Source organism: Mastomys coucha, unplaced genomic scaffold (genome assembly GCF_008632895.1).
Source record: "Mastomys coucha isolate ucsf_1 unplaced genomic scaffold, UCSF_Mcou_1 pScaffold18, whole genome shotgun sequence".
NCBI classification, from domain to species: Eukaryota; Metazoa; Chordata; class Mammalia; order Rodentia; family Muridae; genus Mastomys; species Mastomys coucha.
The window spans coordinates 85,329,341-85,343,832 of NW_022196900.1; the positions used below are offsets into that span (position 1 = coordinate 85,329,341).

Here is a 14,492-nt window from a genome sequence, read left to right on the forward strand (position 1 = left end):
GTATAGGTGTGGATGGGTGTGGGTGTGGATGTATACTCCTACTGTTCAGGGTACAGCAAAACTAGACGCTGGGAGACCTGAGAGAAGGCAGCAACGCTGAGATAGAAGGAGAGATGAAGGAAGTAGGGAGCCAGGGATTTCTCCTGGGAATGTGGTGACTGTTTTAAAGTTGGATTGCTCATCCTTGGTCCCCTGTTTCACGGGCATAACAGTTACAGTACCTGACACCTGCTGTGGGACAGCAGAGCCCCACGTGTCCCTGCCCCAACAGGATCTTTTTGATACTTGTGATCTCAGTCTCCCCCTCTACGGTGTCCCTGTGTAAGAGTGTGTGGTGACAGGGGTCTCACAACTATGACCCATTATTGAAAAAAAAGTTATGCCTGGAGGTGGCACACACCTTTAACCTCAGCACTTGGGAGAGGCAGAGGCAGGAAAATCTCTGAGTTCAAGGCCAGCCTGGTCTACAGAGTGAGTTCCAGGACACAGAGAAACCCTGTCTCAAAAACAAACAAATGAAAACCCAAAAAAACAAAAACAAAAACTAACCAAAACCAAATAGATAAATAAAAGTCACTGGTGTGCACCTGTGTGCGCTGGTCCTCCCCCAGTCTTCTGAGCCGCAGCCCTGCTTGACCCTTTTCTTTCCATGAGAGAAGGCCTTTGTGGCCCTCTGTCATTTCCATTCTCAGGGACGCCCTCTGGTTGCTCTATGGAGTAATCAGAGGCAAAGCAGAGCTGGCAAAGGTGGAGCCAGCCAGTGTGTGACCTGACCTTTGCCACTTTCCAGTTGGGTGACCTTGAATCAGACACTTCACCTCACCAACCTGTTTTCCCATCTACCCGTGGGGGCTGTGAAAAAATGTCAGCAGGTAAAGGCCCTTGCTGCTGATGGCCAGAGTTCAATCCCGAAGAACCAGAGTTGAAGAACAAGTTCCTAGAAGATGTTCTCTGACCTGCACACACACACAATGCCATGCATGTGCTGTCCCTCCAATTTTTTTTAATTTTTGTTTGTTGTTTGTGTTTTTCAGAAAGGGTTTCTCTGTATAACAGCCCTGGCCATCCTGGATTCACACTGTAGCCCAGGCTGGCCTCAAACTCACAGAGATCCACGTGTCTCTGCATCCCGAATGCTGGGATTAAAGGCATGCACCACCACACCCTGTTAAGAACTATTTTTTAACTATTTTTTAAATATCTACCAAAAATGTTGTTAGTTTGGCATGCATATCAAGGTCATTAACACTGAGGGACAGCTAGAGTTTTCTGAGGGACTCTTGGGAGCCAGTGAATTCTTACTGGTCTGAGCCACATACCTGGCTCATTCACGGCGAGTGTTCAGAACGTGCTTGGAGGAAGCTCATGGAGGATAATATGGAGGCAAAGAGGCTTGCGGCTCTGGGTTGAGGTCCCTCCTGTGCCCTGCAGCTTCCCCAGCTGGTGAACAGCGCTAGCGAATGTGGCTTGCTGGGTTGAGAAAGATGGGGCATGAAAAGCATAGGGTGTGACTGTCATGTCCCTTGTTTCAGTTCACAACCTCTACCAAGCACCTGCCAGGTGCCCAGACACTCACCCAAGGCCCCACAATCTCTGCCTCTGTTGCCCTGTCCCATACCTCCTCCATGACATAGGAGCATAATGTCATGTGGGATATGGCTGCTGGTCAGAGGCACAGCCTGCCCTGGGAGAACCAGCCACCTGATGCCTCACCCTTTTGTCCAGATAAGGGCAGCATGCAGGCTGTGGTGGTCATCATCCCAGCCCTGAACTCCTTGTCCACGCTGCTGGTCGTCAGCTGCATCTTATGGAAGACATGTCGACGGCGGGCCCGACTCACCTATCCCAGCCCTCCATCTCCATGAAAGGACCCAGGTAAGCCACTCCAGGACCCTGATGGACATGGCAATTTGTACAGATAATGCCAGCACTTGGGGGATGAGTTCAAAGCCAGCCTGGGATACATAAGAAAAGCCTGTCTGAAAAGAGAAAAAGGAAAAGAGGGTTACTATAACTGAAAGGGGGGATTTGTCTTTTATTTAGTTTCATCATCATAAATTCCCAATGGGAGCCCTGCTATGTCTGCACACCCATGACACTTCGGTATGACCTAAAGAGAAGAAATTCTCTTTGCTCTCTCAAGGCAACAAGGCATGAAGTGTTCCACTGCCTTAAGCCTTAGCTACAACGAGGGTGTGTGCCTCTTAGAGTCCCCAGCCCTGTCCAGGTTCTACTGGACATTCCTCAACAACTCCTTAGATCTAGAGGGGCTCATGCAGTCACTTTTTTAACATGGCCCTGGTGACTGGGAGCCATATGTTCCCTCCCTGTAACTTCTTGAGTGTGTGTGGGGGAGGGGGATTGGGGGGTGGAGAGGAAGGTGTGAGTGTGGACTCACCTTGCACGTTCGTGGAGAACAGCTTTGTGGAGTTGGCTCTCTGACCTGGACTAGCAGGTTGTTGTTCTTCAATGTCACTTTCCTAAGAGGAAGGATTGGGTGGGGTGGGGGGTGTCAAAAAATATGGAAGATAGGGAAGTTGGGGCCAGGGGTCTTATGCAAGCTATGCCTTATGCCAAGCAAGTTTATTAAGAAGTACAACATCTTATACACAGTTTTCGGTAGGGCAGGAGTGGGACAGAGTCAGCGGGAAGCTAATCAAGCAATGAGCACAGAGGAAACACAGGGTATCTCACGTGTGTCACCAGTGTACACTCTGCTGCCTTGGAACGGATAGCCACAGCTTAGGATGGGAAGACGGAGTTCTTAGCATGAAGTCACAGCTGCCCTAAAGCTCTGGACCCAGGTTGCTACTGGCCTTGCCAAGTATATCCCTGGCTTTAGACAGGAGCTGTGTTCCCTCTCCATACATCAGAGCCTCAGGAAAAAGCTCCCCTAAGGCTCTGACCCCAGGATATTACTGACTCTGTCAAGCATGCTCCTGGCTTTAAACAGGGATCTACGTTCTTTCTCCAAACAACGGGGCCTCAAGAAAAGCCTTGGACTAGCCTGGCTCCTAACAGTTCTCTCTTACCACCACCACTCCATGAATTGGAGTGGATTAAGCAAGCAAGCCGGTCTGCTGAGCCATCTCATTGTCCCTAGTTTTTGATTTTTTTTGTTTGTTTTTTTAAGGCAGGATTTCTCTGTGTGGTCCTAACTGTTCTGGAACCCACTTTATAGACAAGGTTGGCCTTGAACTCGTAGAGATCCTATTGCTTCTACCTCCAGCATGCTGGGATTAAAGTCATGTGCTACCATGCCTGGATAGTTTCTGTACTTTTAATGAAGAATGAACATACACACACAGACACACACACACACAGACACACACACACACACACACACACGAGTACGCACACACTCACACAAACCAGTACTAGGGATACAACTTTGGGCTTCCGCATGCTAGGCAAGCACTGCCCCGCTGAACTATAACCCCCAGTCTTCTTTATTCTTGATACTAAACTGTCCAGGCTGGCCTTGAACTCACACTAAGCATCCAGGACTCCAAGCTTAGGTTACCAAACTGAGTTGGGTGTGGGGAAAAGTTTATTAGCTAAAATTAAGGAAGAGAAATGAAACTTACAGGCACAGCTTTAGTCAGCATAGCACAGTATACATAGAAGACACATAATTTTAAACTTTCTAACAGCCACATTGAAAAGTTTTATAAGTGAATTTCAGCAATATATTTTATTTAATTCAATATACACATAAGATTCTATTTCAGTGTGCAATCGATACTTTAAAATTAGATTTTTTTTGCCATCCCCTTTTAAACTATTGCTTTGATGTTGATACATATTTACGCTTATATACCTCTCACCTTAGATTAAACATATTGCAAGTGCTCTGCAGCCACAGGGATGTGACTGACATAAGAGAGGTTTTAGATTTAGGATCTCAGGGTTGGGTGGAACTGGCATAAGTCTTTCTCTCTGAAAGCAAGAGGTATCCATTAAGGAGATCCAAACCAGGAATTCATGTGGTCAAATCTGACTTCTCCTTAAAGAAGACTGGTGAAGCGCTGAGTCTGGGAGACAGGTTACAAGGCAGCTGAAGAACTGCACATGAGGCCACACTGTCTCAGACTTGACGGTGGGAAGATAAAGTCAGGAAGTGACTAGGAGTCTGGGGACCTCTTTGATGCTTTGCGAAAGCAGACAGAGAACATGTAATGTTTGGAAAGGGTATAAATACAACCCAAAAGACAGTGGACGAGGCTGTGTGGCATTGGTTCACCTTGTCATTCTTGGCTGGTCGTCACTGGGCTTTGCTGACACTGGTCTTCGCTGATGACACTTTGTGGTATTGGTTCACCTTGCTGCTCTTTGTTGGTCACCATTTGTTGTGACTTCACAGAGTGAAATACCACAACAGGAGATAAGAAACTTGTAGCCACGGCCCACGCCTGAGTTTCCCCCCACCCCACACACACACAACATTCAATCCCCAATCCAGAAATAGAAGAAACTAGAACAATATTGGTGCACCCGCCCTGCCTCTGCCAATATCTAGGATGGGGCGGAAGGACTGCAGTAGGAAGTCCTTCTAGTTGTCTGGATATGGGCAGGGTTGTGCTTTGCTGGGTCGTGGCTCACCTAAGACAGTTCAACAAATGAAAGAGAGGTGAGGGAGTTAAAGATCAATGCAAGAGCGTGATTATAAAGACTACTTGTGGTGATGAAGCTGGTATAAGAACCTTTCCATGCTTTTCATAACTATTTCAACTCTCCCACCTCACCTCTTTGCCCTGCTTCTAAACACTGAGTGGGAAAGCATTCTTTTGCCCACTTACAGTTTGGGTGTGGCCATGTGCCTGACCTGGGCCAATTTGATGGTGCTAAGTCCTAGATGGAACAATTTTGCCAACAAGACACCCCAAGTAAGCTCTCTTTTTATTCTAACAGATGGCCAGCACCATTTGAAATGCTGGCTTCTTCTATCACCCGCGTGACTCGAGGACTATCAGTGGAGCCCCTAGAAGTCCCACGGTGTTTAAGTAGTATAAAAAAGAAATGAATACCCTTTTAAATCTTACAGTCTAAACCACTGAGAGGTGGGGACTTTCACCCACCACTTAGCAGCACCATTTTGCCTACCTGACTTATAGAACCAGAAGAAAGGATGGGAGAGATAACACAAAATGTAGACTTCATTTCAGTGCCTGGTATTGATGGGGTCAGGTCACAAGAGTGAGAGAGGAGCTGGAAATACAGCAAGTACTTCATGGAGAATTAGATTCATGGCACACTGTAGAGAGTGGCAGAGATAGAGTCAGGGCAAGATCTCCGAAAGAGGTCTAGAAATGGGGACGGCAGCATTGAAAGGCTCATCTGCATGCATACCGAAATCCTAGAAGACTGGAACTGCTACAGAGCTCGGGAATGGTACCCACAAACCAAAGTCTTACTGTTTCTACCTGAGACTGAGTGATGAGTGCAACGAGGGTGAGGATTTTTGTGTCCGCTTTCAGAAGACGCTTGGTTAGTACACACTGAACACGTGGTCTGATAAAGCAGGGAGAGCAGTACAGTACACACTTGGGTAAGCAAACCTCACTGGGGGGAGAGTTCCCTCCAGCACCTAGTGTCTAGTCTATTTTTTTTTCACTCTGTTTTCTCTGGCTCACAGTGGCCGTTTTCTCTCTGTGCATCCTTGAGTCTTCACTGTTGTTTTATCTTGTGATTGCAGATCTCAAGGAGCTCCTTTTAAAACTCATCTCCAGTGGCCTGAATGCTGGAAAGGCTTCTAATACCATCCTGCACGCTGAAAATGCCCTTCTCTCCTGCCTTTTCCCATGTTCTCACCTAATTGCATGGACAAATGTTTTCCATTCTTTTTCCCAATGTACCTAAGGTCATCTCCTACTTTTTACCCTCACAACTATTGCCTTGTTCAAATTTTGATCATCTCTGCTCTGGTCTTGACCTTACTCCATTCTCTGTGATTCTAATCTCAGTAGAAGTATCTATTGTGTGAAATTTTTACCCTGAAACTAGGCAAAACTTAAAAGCCCAAGTTTTCTAAGTCAGGAGCCTAGATATGGCTTAGCCGGGTACCACTGACTCTCTGCCTCTTCAATAGCAGCAGTCAGCTGCTAGACTAATCTTCCATGGTCCAGAGCCCAGCCTGGTGACAGATCCACTTCCAGGTTCACTCAGATGGCTTCACATCTGGCCATTGGTCAGTCATTGGTTCCTATTGCATACAGACCTGACTACAGCACAACTTATAATACGGCCAGTGTTTTTCCCCTGAGCAAGAGTAGATACTCAAGATGAAACCTAATCTCAGTCTTGATGTCATCGCTTCTAACACACTCCGTTCATCAAGATGGGATCATTAAGCCCCACCCCTACTCCAAGAGAGAGGATTGAACCAGGATGCGGATTCAGGGATGCAGGATCTTGGAGGACAATCTTAGAGATAGCCTGACACCTTCTCTTCAGGCCTCCTAGCTCACCATCTAAAGTGTACGGATGACATCTTCTCTCCCCTCTTGAGAAATTCTGATGACTCACTTGTACAGCCAGAATCCACTCTTTCCTAATATGCCCCAGCCTCCAGGGCATTCTTGCCTTCCATCCTGCCCCTGAACTCCCAAGGACTTTGAATTATCATGCCACCATTCCTGTCACAGGTCACTTCCATGAAATGCCACTGCTGCTTAGAAAGTCTGCTCTAGGCTGCGCAGGCCGTTAAATTTATCTCTAGTTAGACAGCCCTTTGGAGATCTTGCTTTTCTCTAAAACAAACCTCAGCGCACCAATTCCAGCTCTCTCCACTTGAATATGTCATGGGATAGCAACTTTAACATGTTCAAAAGTCCGTTCCTTCCCTGGGAGTTAGCCAGAGTTGCATTTTGGAGCCACGTGTTCCCATTTCTTACAGAAACCTGGCCCCTGGTCTGGTGTATACAAGACCACAAGTGTTGTTAAAATGTCTAGAGAACAGCCGCTTGTGATAGGGTGATACTAAGTCAATACACACGCTACTGATAAAAGCATTGATGCTCATCGCCAGCTGCCTGCACATGCAGGGAGAAACTGGGAAGACGAAGAAGAGGCTCCCTAACCTGCTGCTCTAGATACTGTCTATTCTTAGACATTACTTCATAGTTACGATTCTGTTTCCTCATTTGTAAATGTAAATGATTTAAGTAGTCACTGATGGTCAGCACATACCAGGGACTGTTCTGTATGTTTTAAATATGTTAATTTAACAACATATAAAGCAGGTACTATATTTCAATTTTACAGACACGGGCATGGTTGGCACAGAGTAATTTACGCCGCGAGACGCTGCTAATAAATGGTAACATTAAGATTACGACACAGGCAGTGAGGGTGAGAATCTTTGTCGTAAAATTCACTCCACAGGGTTGTGTGGGTAAAATGAATAATGCAAATTAAGGGCAAGGGCAGGCCAAGGCAGGCCTGACAGTAGGCATTCTTATTTTTAAATGCCCGGTATCATCGCTTGGAAACGGAGGATTCGTTCAAAGCCCCCGGTTTTCTGCACGAGCTCAACAGAGAACATCCGCACTGCTTTGGGGTTCTCGACTCTGGAAGGCTCTTAGTTGGAAGCAACGGTAGCTGATGGACCAGAGGGCAGCTTGCTGCAGGGCCTGGGTCCCAGGCATTTCTGAGCGGGCAGACACCAGGTCGACCCCGCCCCCATGTCGTGGCCGTCTCGAGTTGACAAGTTTCCGTGGAAGCCCCGCCCTCGGCCAAGGCTCGAGTTTCCTTTAAGCAGACGCAGAGCGCAATTCTAGCTTTCCACCTCTGGATTAGGCAGTTTGTTCAAGTCGGCAAAGTCGATTCCTCCTCCCGGCCGGCAGAGGGCGCAGGAGCACAAGGCTCGAGGCCGAGGAGGTTCTTGGCTGCGGAAGTGACGTCAAGAAAACGAAACTGCGGGGCTTGGGTAAAGTGTGGAGAGGTTCTCCGAAGCTGCGGTCACTCCTTCGCACGTCTGAGTCCACCAAGGGGAGCTTAAGTGTGCTTCTCAGCTCTGACACTCTCACTTACGTTTTTAAATGAGAGAAATCAGTGTCCTGGACCAAGAGACCTCTGAGCGGAAGGAGAACCCTGAGAAGGGGGTGCTGCAGGGCTTAAGGAGGCCAGGCTGCGTGTCTCAACACTGTCCAGATTCAGGGAGCTAGGGACTTCCAAAGTCGAAGGAATGGTTTGCTAGAGTAGGATTGCCCGAGTTAGCAAATAAAATGCAGAACACCCTGTTAAACTTGAACTGCAGATAAAGGAGTGTCTTTGCCTAGAAATATACAATATATATATATATATATATATATATATATATATATATATATATATATTGTTTATATATATAACTATATATATAACTATATAACTATATATATATAGTTTTTTTCGAGACAAGGTTTCTCTGTGTATCCTTGGCTGTCCTGGAACTTACTCTGTAGACCAGGCTGGCCTCGAACTCAGAAATCCGCCTGCCTCTGCCTCCCAAGTGCTGGGATTAAAGGCATGAGCCACTACTGCCCGGCCATTATTATAAATAGGCACACTGTAGCTGTCTTCAGATGCACCAGAAGAGGGCATCAGATTTCATTACTAGTGGTTGTGAGCCACCATGTGGTTGTTGGGAATTGAACTCATGACCTTCGGAAGAGCAGTCGGTGCTCTTACCCACTGAGCCATCTCACCAGCCCAAATATGCCAGATATTGCATGGATGTGTGCGCAGGCACACACACACACACACACACACACACACACACACACACATATCCGTATTCAAACGTCACTAAGTGCTCTGTATTTACCTGGCAATCCTACCTCTAATGCCACCCAGGAAACCAAACTAATGCTTTCTATATGCCCACGCGTCTCTCTCGTAGTAGCTAGTAGTTTCTGAGCTCTGTTGTGCCCAACTGTAACCCTGAGTTTATCTATAGGAATCCTAGCTCATCACAACGGTGACTGCACAATCTAAGACTGCTTGGAAGCCAAGACATCAAACGTCCTCTCTCTGGACTTCAAAAATACCCTCCACTTTTAGGATGAGTGTGTTCCAAAGACACCAAGGAGCTGAAATGTGAACGGAAGCCTGAGAAGAGTCTGGGAAGCTGGACAGAGAAAGAATAGTCTATCTTCTACTGGCATCTCAGTGGGAATCGACTGAAGGATTTTCAGCAGAATTGGGAAATCACCCAAAAATAGGACTTGTGTTTCAGAACACTTTTCTGATTGCTAGGATGTCGTAGCTGGTGGTTTTTCACAGGGGGTTGGCAAGGCAGCGAAGGGGTGAGAGAATGTCTGTACTGTTGCCTCCCCTGTGAACCCTTTACTGCAGTAAGTGAGCCAGTTTAGACAGGCGGGTTTCCTGGATTAGGGTAGGGGAGAAGGTGTTCAGATAATGTATCTCCTGTGACCTCATGCAGTTCTGTGGCTGGGCCTGCTTCTCCCAGGTTGGAGGAAGAGAGACAGGAAGGAAAAGCTGGCAGCAGGCTTCCCCCTCTCTGTTCTGTTCTTTTAATAACTTTTTATTAATTCATTATGAGCTTCACATCATGCACCTGTGCCCCGTTCACCTCCCTGTCCCCTCATATCTGCCCTTCACTCATGCATCCTCCATCCCCCCACCAAATAATGCACTCACACACAATAAGAACAAAGCATAGAAAACATCTCACTGTGGAGACCGTAGTATGTCCTAGTGTGTCCCACAGTATATTCCTCTGTCCACACATCTTCACTTGCAAATGTTCATTGCAATGCATGAGCCAATGGTATGGCTCAAGATCTTTGGCTTCTGTGATACAATATCAGACCTCATTGGGCCTCCTCCAGATTATCCTGTTGTTGCCCTGTGTCATAGAGATCCTGAAGCTTTGGAACCACAGGACTGTTTCTTTCATGAATCTCAACCGTTCTCAGATGATACAGTTCTTGGGCTGGACCAACTCAGAGCCCTGGATCTGGGCTTGGGTAGTAGCTGATGAACTAGTCAACCCTGCATTTTTCCCTTATCCACAACACCAGGGCGAGTTTCTCCAGCACTGCTCCAGCTAGGCCACCCAATGCCGACTTTGGCAGGAGGCAGGGTCAGCTCTCCTGTTGTGCTGCACAATCAAGGTGTGGGGCCAACTCTCCCAAGTGTTGCAGCCTGTGAGGGGCTGGGCCAGGTTGCCCATCCTCTCGCCCTTGGGGTTGGCTCCCCTTCTGTGCTGTCCAGGTAAGGAGCAGGGCCCATTCTCCTGAGTGTTATAGTTGGTGAGGGGAAAGGCTAGCTCTCTCATAATTATGACTCTGTGGACATGTTTCCTGTCAGAGATGGTGGGGGGCTGGGGGTGGGGGGCATCATCTCTGCACCCGGGCCACCCCACTACAGAGGAGTGTCAGGGTCAGCTCTTCTACACTCATGCCCTCACTCCAATTAAACCATACCCCTGCCACCAGAGCCAGCTCCACGGTGCTGCCTAGGCAAGGCACAAAGCTTGCTCTCCCAAGTGCTACCTCTGGTGAGAGATGGGACCAGCTCTCCAGACTGCTGCATCTAGTGAAGGGTACGGCCAGTTATGCACAGTCCCTGGACATCCACGTGGTCCCCAGCAACTGCCCCGACCAGGGACATCCCCATGTTCTTGAGTGGTAATAGGAGCCATGGGACACCAACACTGACCCCTGCTATTGCACAGCCATGGACCTCAGTACAACTAGGCACCCACAACAGACTACTACTCTCCACCCTTGAGTATCCAGTTCCATTTCTCTGCATAACGTTCAAGCTGCTCCACATCTCTTTCTCTCCCATCTGACCACCACTCACTCACTCATTGTCGTGGCTCCCGCTGCAGGCTGGCTATGCAGCTGGTGGGGCCCTGGGTGACATTCTCCACACGTGCTGTGAATTGTTACCGAGAAGGTTATCTGTGGCACACGAGTGCTGTGCGCTGGAGGCCAGGTCTCTAGCTGCTCTGGTGATCCTCGGGTCTACGTCTGTTTTCTTCCTCCTGCACTGCATTGCCTGGATTTGATTTGATCTTTGAGTCCTAAGCGTAAGGCAGCTTTGGCCACCAGGCCAGGCATCAAGCTAGGATGAACAAAGGCCTGCCATCTGCTCTGCCCCTGCTGACAGAAGAACACCACCACCCACAAGGTATCTCCATGCCCATTATTGGGGGGGGGGGGTCTGTTCTTGTTTTAAAAAAAGAGAGAGATTTATTTTATGTACATGAGTGCACTGTAGCTGTCTTCAGACACACCAGAAAAGGGCATTAGACCCCATTACAGATGGTTGTGAGCTGTCACGTGGTTGCTGGGAATTGAACTCAGGATCTGTGGAAGAAGAACCAGTGCTCTTAACCACTGAGCCATCTCTCCAGCCCTGTTTTTTTTTTGTTGTTGTTTTTTTTTTTGTTTTTTGTTTTTTTTAGTACCACTTTTCCAAGGTCTTGTGTTTCAGAAGTATGTAGGACCTCATACTCTGTCATTCCCTACTATGTACTGTGCACTACTAGAGGATACAAAGGAACTTATCTCTGTGCCAGTCCCCACCACAGGTCACAGACACATTAAAGGATTGAATGAATGTTGAGGAAACCACCTTTGATGTAAATGCCAGGCCTTGGACTGGGGACTTGACAGCCATTTACTTCTTCTGAGAGACAGATATTTCATGCTCATGATTTCAAAAGTCCAAACAGACTCATCTGCTGTGCACTGGCTCTGGTCTGGGTGATTAGATCACAGTGGACAAAGCAGGCCCTGCCATCAGGGAGCTCACATCCTAGAAAGCCTGAGAGATAACACACAGGCAAGCTCGCTGCCAACTGTGCTGACTGATGGTAGCTGCTCTGAGGAAAAGAAAAGCCAGCTATGCGGAAGGACAGACTGGGAAGCACCACTTTTCAAAGGCACTTTGAGCTTAGAAATCTTCACCCCAAAGAAAACACCAGAATACAAGAACCTGAAGGAAATGTGAGCTGCACACATTGTCCTTAGGGGAGGATCCATAGATGCCGACTCAGCCATGGGGTGTTAGCAGTAGAGAGGAAGCTGATGTGGCTGGGACTGAAGAGAAGGGGATAGTATAGGAATCAGAGGTACTTGGTTAGGGATTTCAGCATCATGCTTAGTGAAACAAGGCCACAAGAATCAAGGGATTCTGTATGAGGGGCAGGAAAGGGAAGAGAACAGCCTTTAGAGCGAGAGCTTGGGCATCAGCTTCTAGCAGCAGCAGGTCTGCTGGCCTCCTGGGAGCACACGAATGCAAAGAGAGGTTTCAGAGGGCACGGGGTGGGTGTGGGGAACGTGAGAAGGACGGAGGACCTCAGTGAGCTCCTCAGGCAGAGTGTGTCCGTGAGGGCCACTGGCAGTGGACTGCTTAGGATTAGGACGGTGCTCCAAGGGAACAAAAACGCATGTGGCCAAGGCTTGAGGACATCTATGGCCAAATTCTTCAATACTGCCCCAAAACCTCAGCATTCTTTACTTTTAATGCTTTTTTTCCTTCTTCTTCTCTTTGGAAAAGGAGATAAACAATGGGAAAGAAATGATTACTGGGATCGGAGAGATGGCTCAGTGGTTAAGAGCACTTGCTGTTCTTACAGAGGACCAAGGTTCAGTTCTCAATACCCACATGGCAGCTCATAACCACTGTGTCACAGGATCTGACATCCTCGTTAGGCCTCTGTGGCCACTGCATGCATGTGGTGCACATACATGCATCCAGGCAAAAGTTCACGCTTGTAAGGATAATAAATCTTTTTTAAAAGAAAGGAGGATGTGTCGGGCAGTGGTGGCACATGCCTTTAATCCTAGCACTTGGGAGGCAGAGGTGGGCAGATTTCTGAGTTCAAGGCCAGCCTGGTCTACAGAGTGAGTTCTAGGACAGCCATGACTATGCAGAGAAACCCTGTCTCAAAAAACAAAAAGAAAAAAGAAAAAAAGAAATGAGTATGCATTAATATTCTCAAATAAGTCATATCAAGGTCTGGCCTCAGAAAAGGAAGTGGGTCATAAACACACAGTGAAAGAGAGAACTGAATAAGCCCCATACCAAGCAGGAAGTCACTCTGAAGTCACCGAGACCCTCCAGTGAGGTAAGACTTAGTCCTGAGCTGTAGCTCTGCCACCCGTGGCTCAAAGGTGCCCTCCACCTTTGGGAGCAGGGGCCAGTTCCAGAAAAAAAAAAAGACCTGTGCATCCCACCACCCCTACTCCCCTCAAAAAACAAAGCATAAGTGGAAACAGATCTGCTCAGATAGCTGACGTGGGATCTCAGGGCCCATGCATAGTGCTGAGACCGGCCTGGGAGTCCCTGTAAGCCATGGCACTGGGTGGCTGGTGGAGGGACAAGGGAGTGGGCATAGTGCTGAGACCAGCCTGGGAGTCCCTGTAAGCCATGGCACTGGGTGGCTGGTGGAGGGACAAGGGAGTAGCTCCTTGTGATTTTCCTGAGTTGACGTCCTGAGTTTTCACTCTGTTCCTTGTCAACGTATGAAAACTGGGCCCAGTCTTGAAGAGGAAAATATCCTTGATTATGGTGAACACATAATCTTTGTGAACACTGACTCTTTAGGTGACCTCGAAGCCATGTATGAGCCTGAGACTAACTGGGACTCTGAAGCCAAATGGCCAGGCTCATCCCAAGAAATGCTCCATAAAGACAAAGAAAGAAAAGATTTCTTTTCAGTGCACATAGATCAAAGCCAAACATTGTCAGACTGAGATGTCCCAACTGAGCGAAGGCACAAACCTGCAGAGATTAATATTGCCAGGGGCTGGGGGGAGGTGGAAGGGGAGGGCTCAGTGCTGAGATATACTGACGAGTATTCACTCTTACGTTTTAAAGGATGAATGTGGGCCGATGAGATGGCTCAGCAGTTAAAGAAGCTTTCCGCCAAGCTGACAACCTGAGTTCAATCCCCAGGACCCACACAATGAGAGAAACATCTCCTAAAAGCTGTTCTCTGACCTACTCACACACACACACACACACACACACACACACACAAACACACATGGATGCATGCACCATAGCACATGTGTGCCTGTACACATACACACAATAAATAATAACAGTCTTTCAAAACAGAAAAGATAATTTTATGGCATGTGACCTTCTCTCAGTTTTCCTTAAATCTGGGGGGAGTCTTTCGCATGCTCAGAGAAGCTAGGGAAAGTCTAAATTTGAACTGCTTTGTTCAGCACATATACCCCAGGAGCATAACTTAAGACTGTGGCAGTAGGAAGGAGCCTGTGTCCTGGTAAGAACTACCAGTCTGAGGAGACATCGGGACCCATGGTACTGGACACAGCAATGCTCTGTGCCAGTCTTGTTCTGACAGTTGCTGCGTGAGCAAGCCAAACGTGGGTTACAGTTACTGCCTTGCGAGCTTGCACAGTCTACTCACAGCATCCTAGGGGCAGGGAGATGGGGTAAAATCGTAGCTCAGTGGCAAAGCCCTGGCCTGGCATGCACAAGACCCTGGGTTCGAGCCCTGA

At 47.8% G+C, this 14,492-nt stretch overlaps 1 long non-coding RNA gene across 1 annotated transcript in view; it reads left to right on the forward strand.

Moving 5' to 3' along the window:
- LOC116095571 overlaps window positions 1–5,778 on the forward strand; it is a 7,772-nt gene extending 1,994 nt beyond the window's left edge. Inside the window, exons 2-3 of the long non-coding RNA XR_004120646.1 lie at window positions 1,726–1,875; window positions 5,696–5,778. This is a non-coding gene — a long non-coding RNA (uncharacterized LOC116095571). The remainder of the gene's footprint in view (window positions 1–1,725; window positions 1,876–5,695) is intronic.
- The last annotated feature ends 8,714 nt before the right edge of the window (window positions 5,779–14,492 follow it).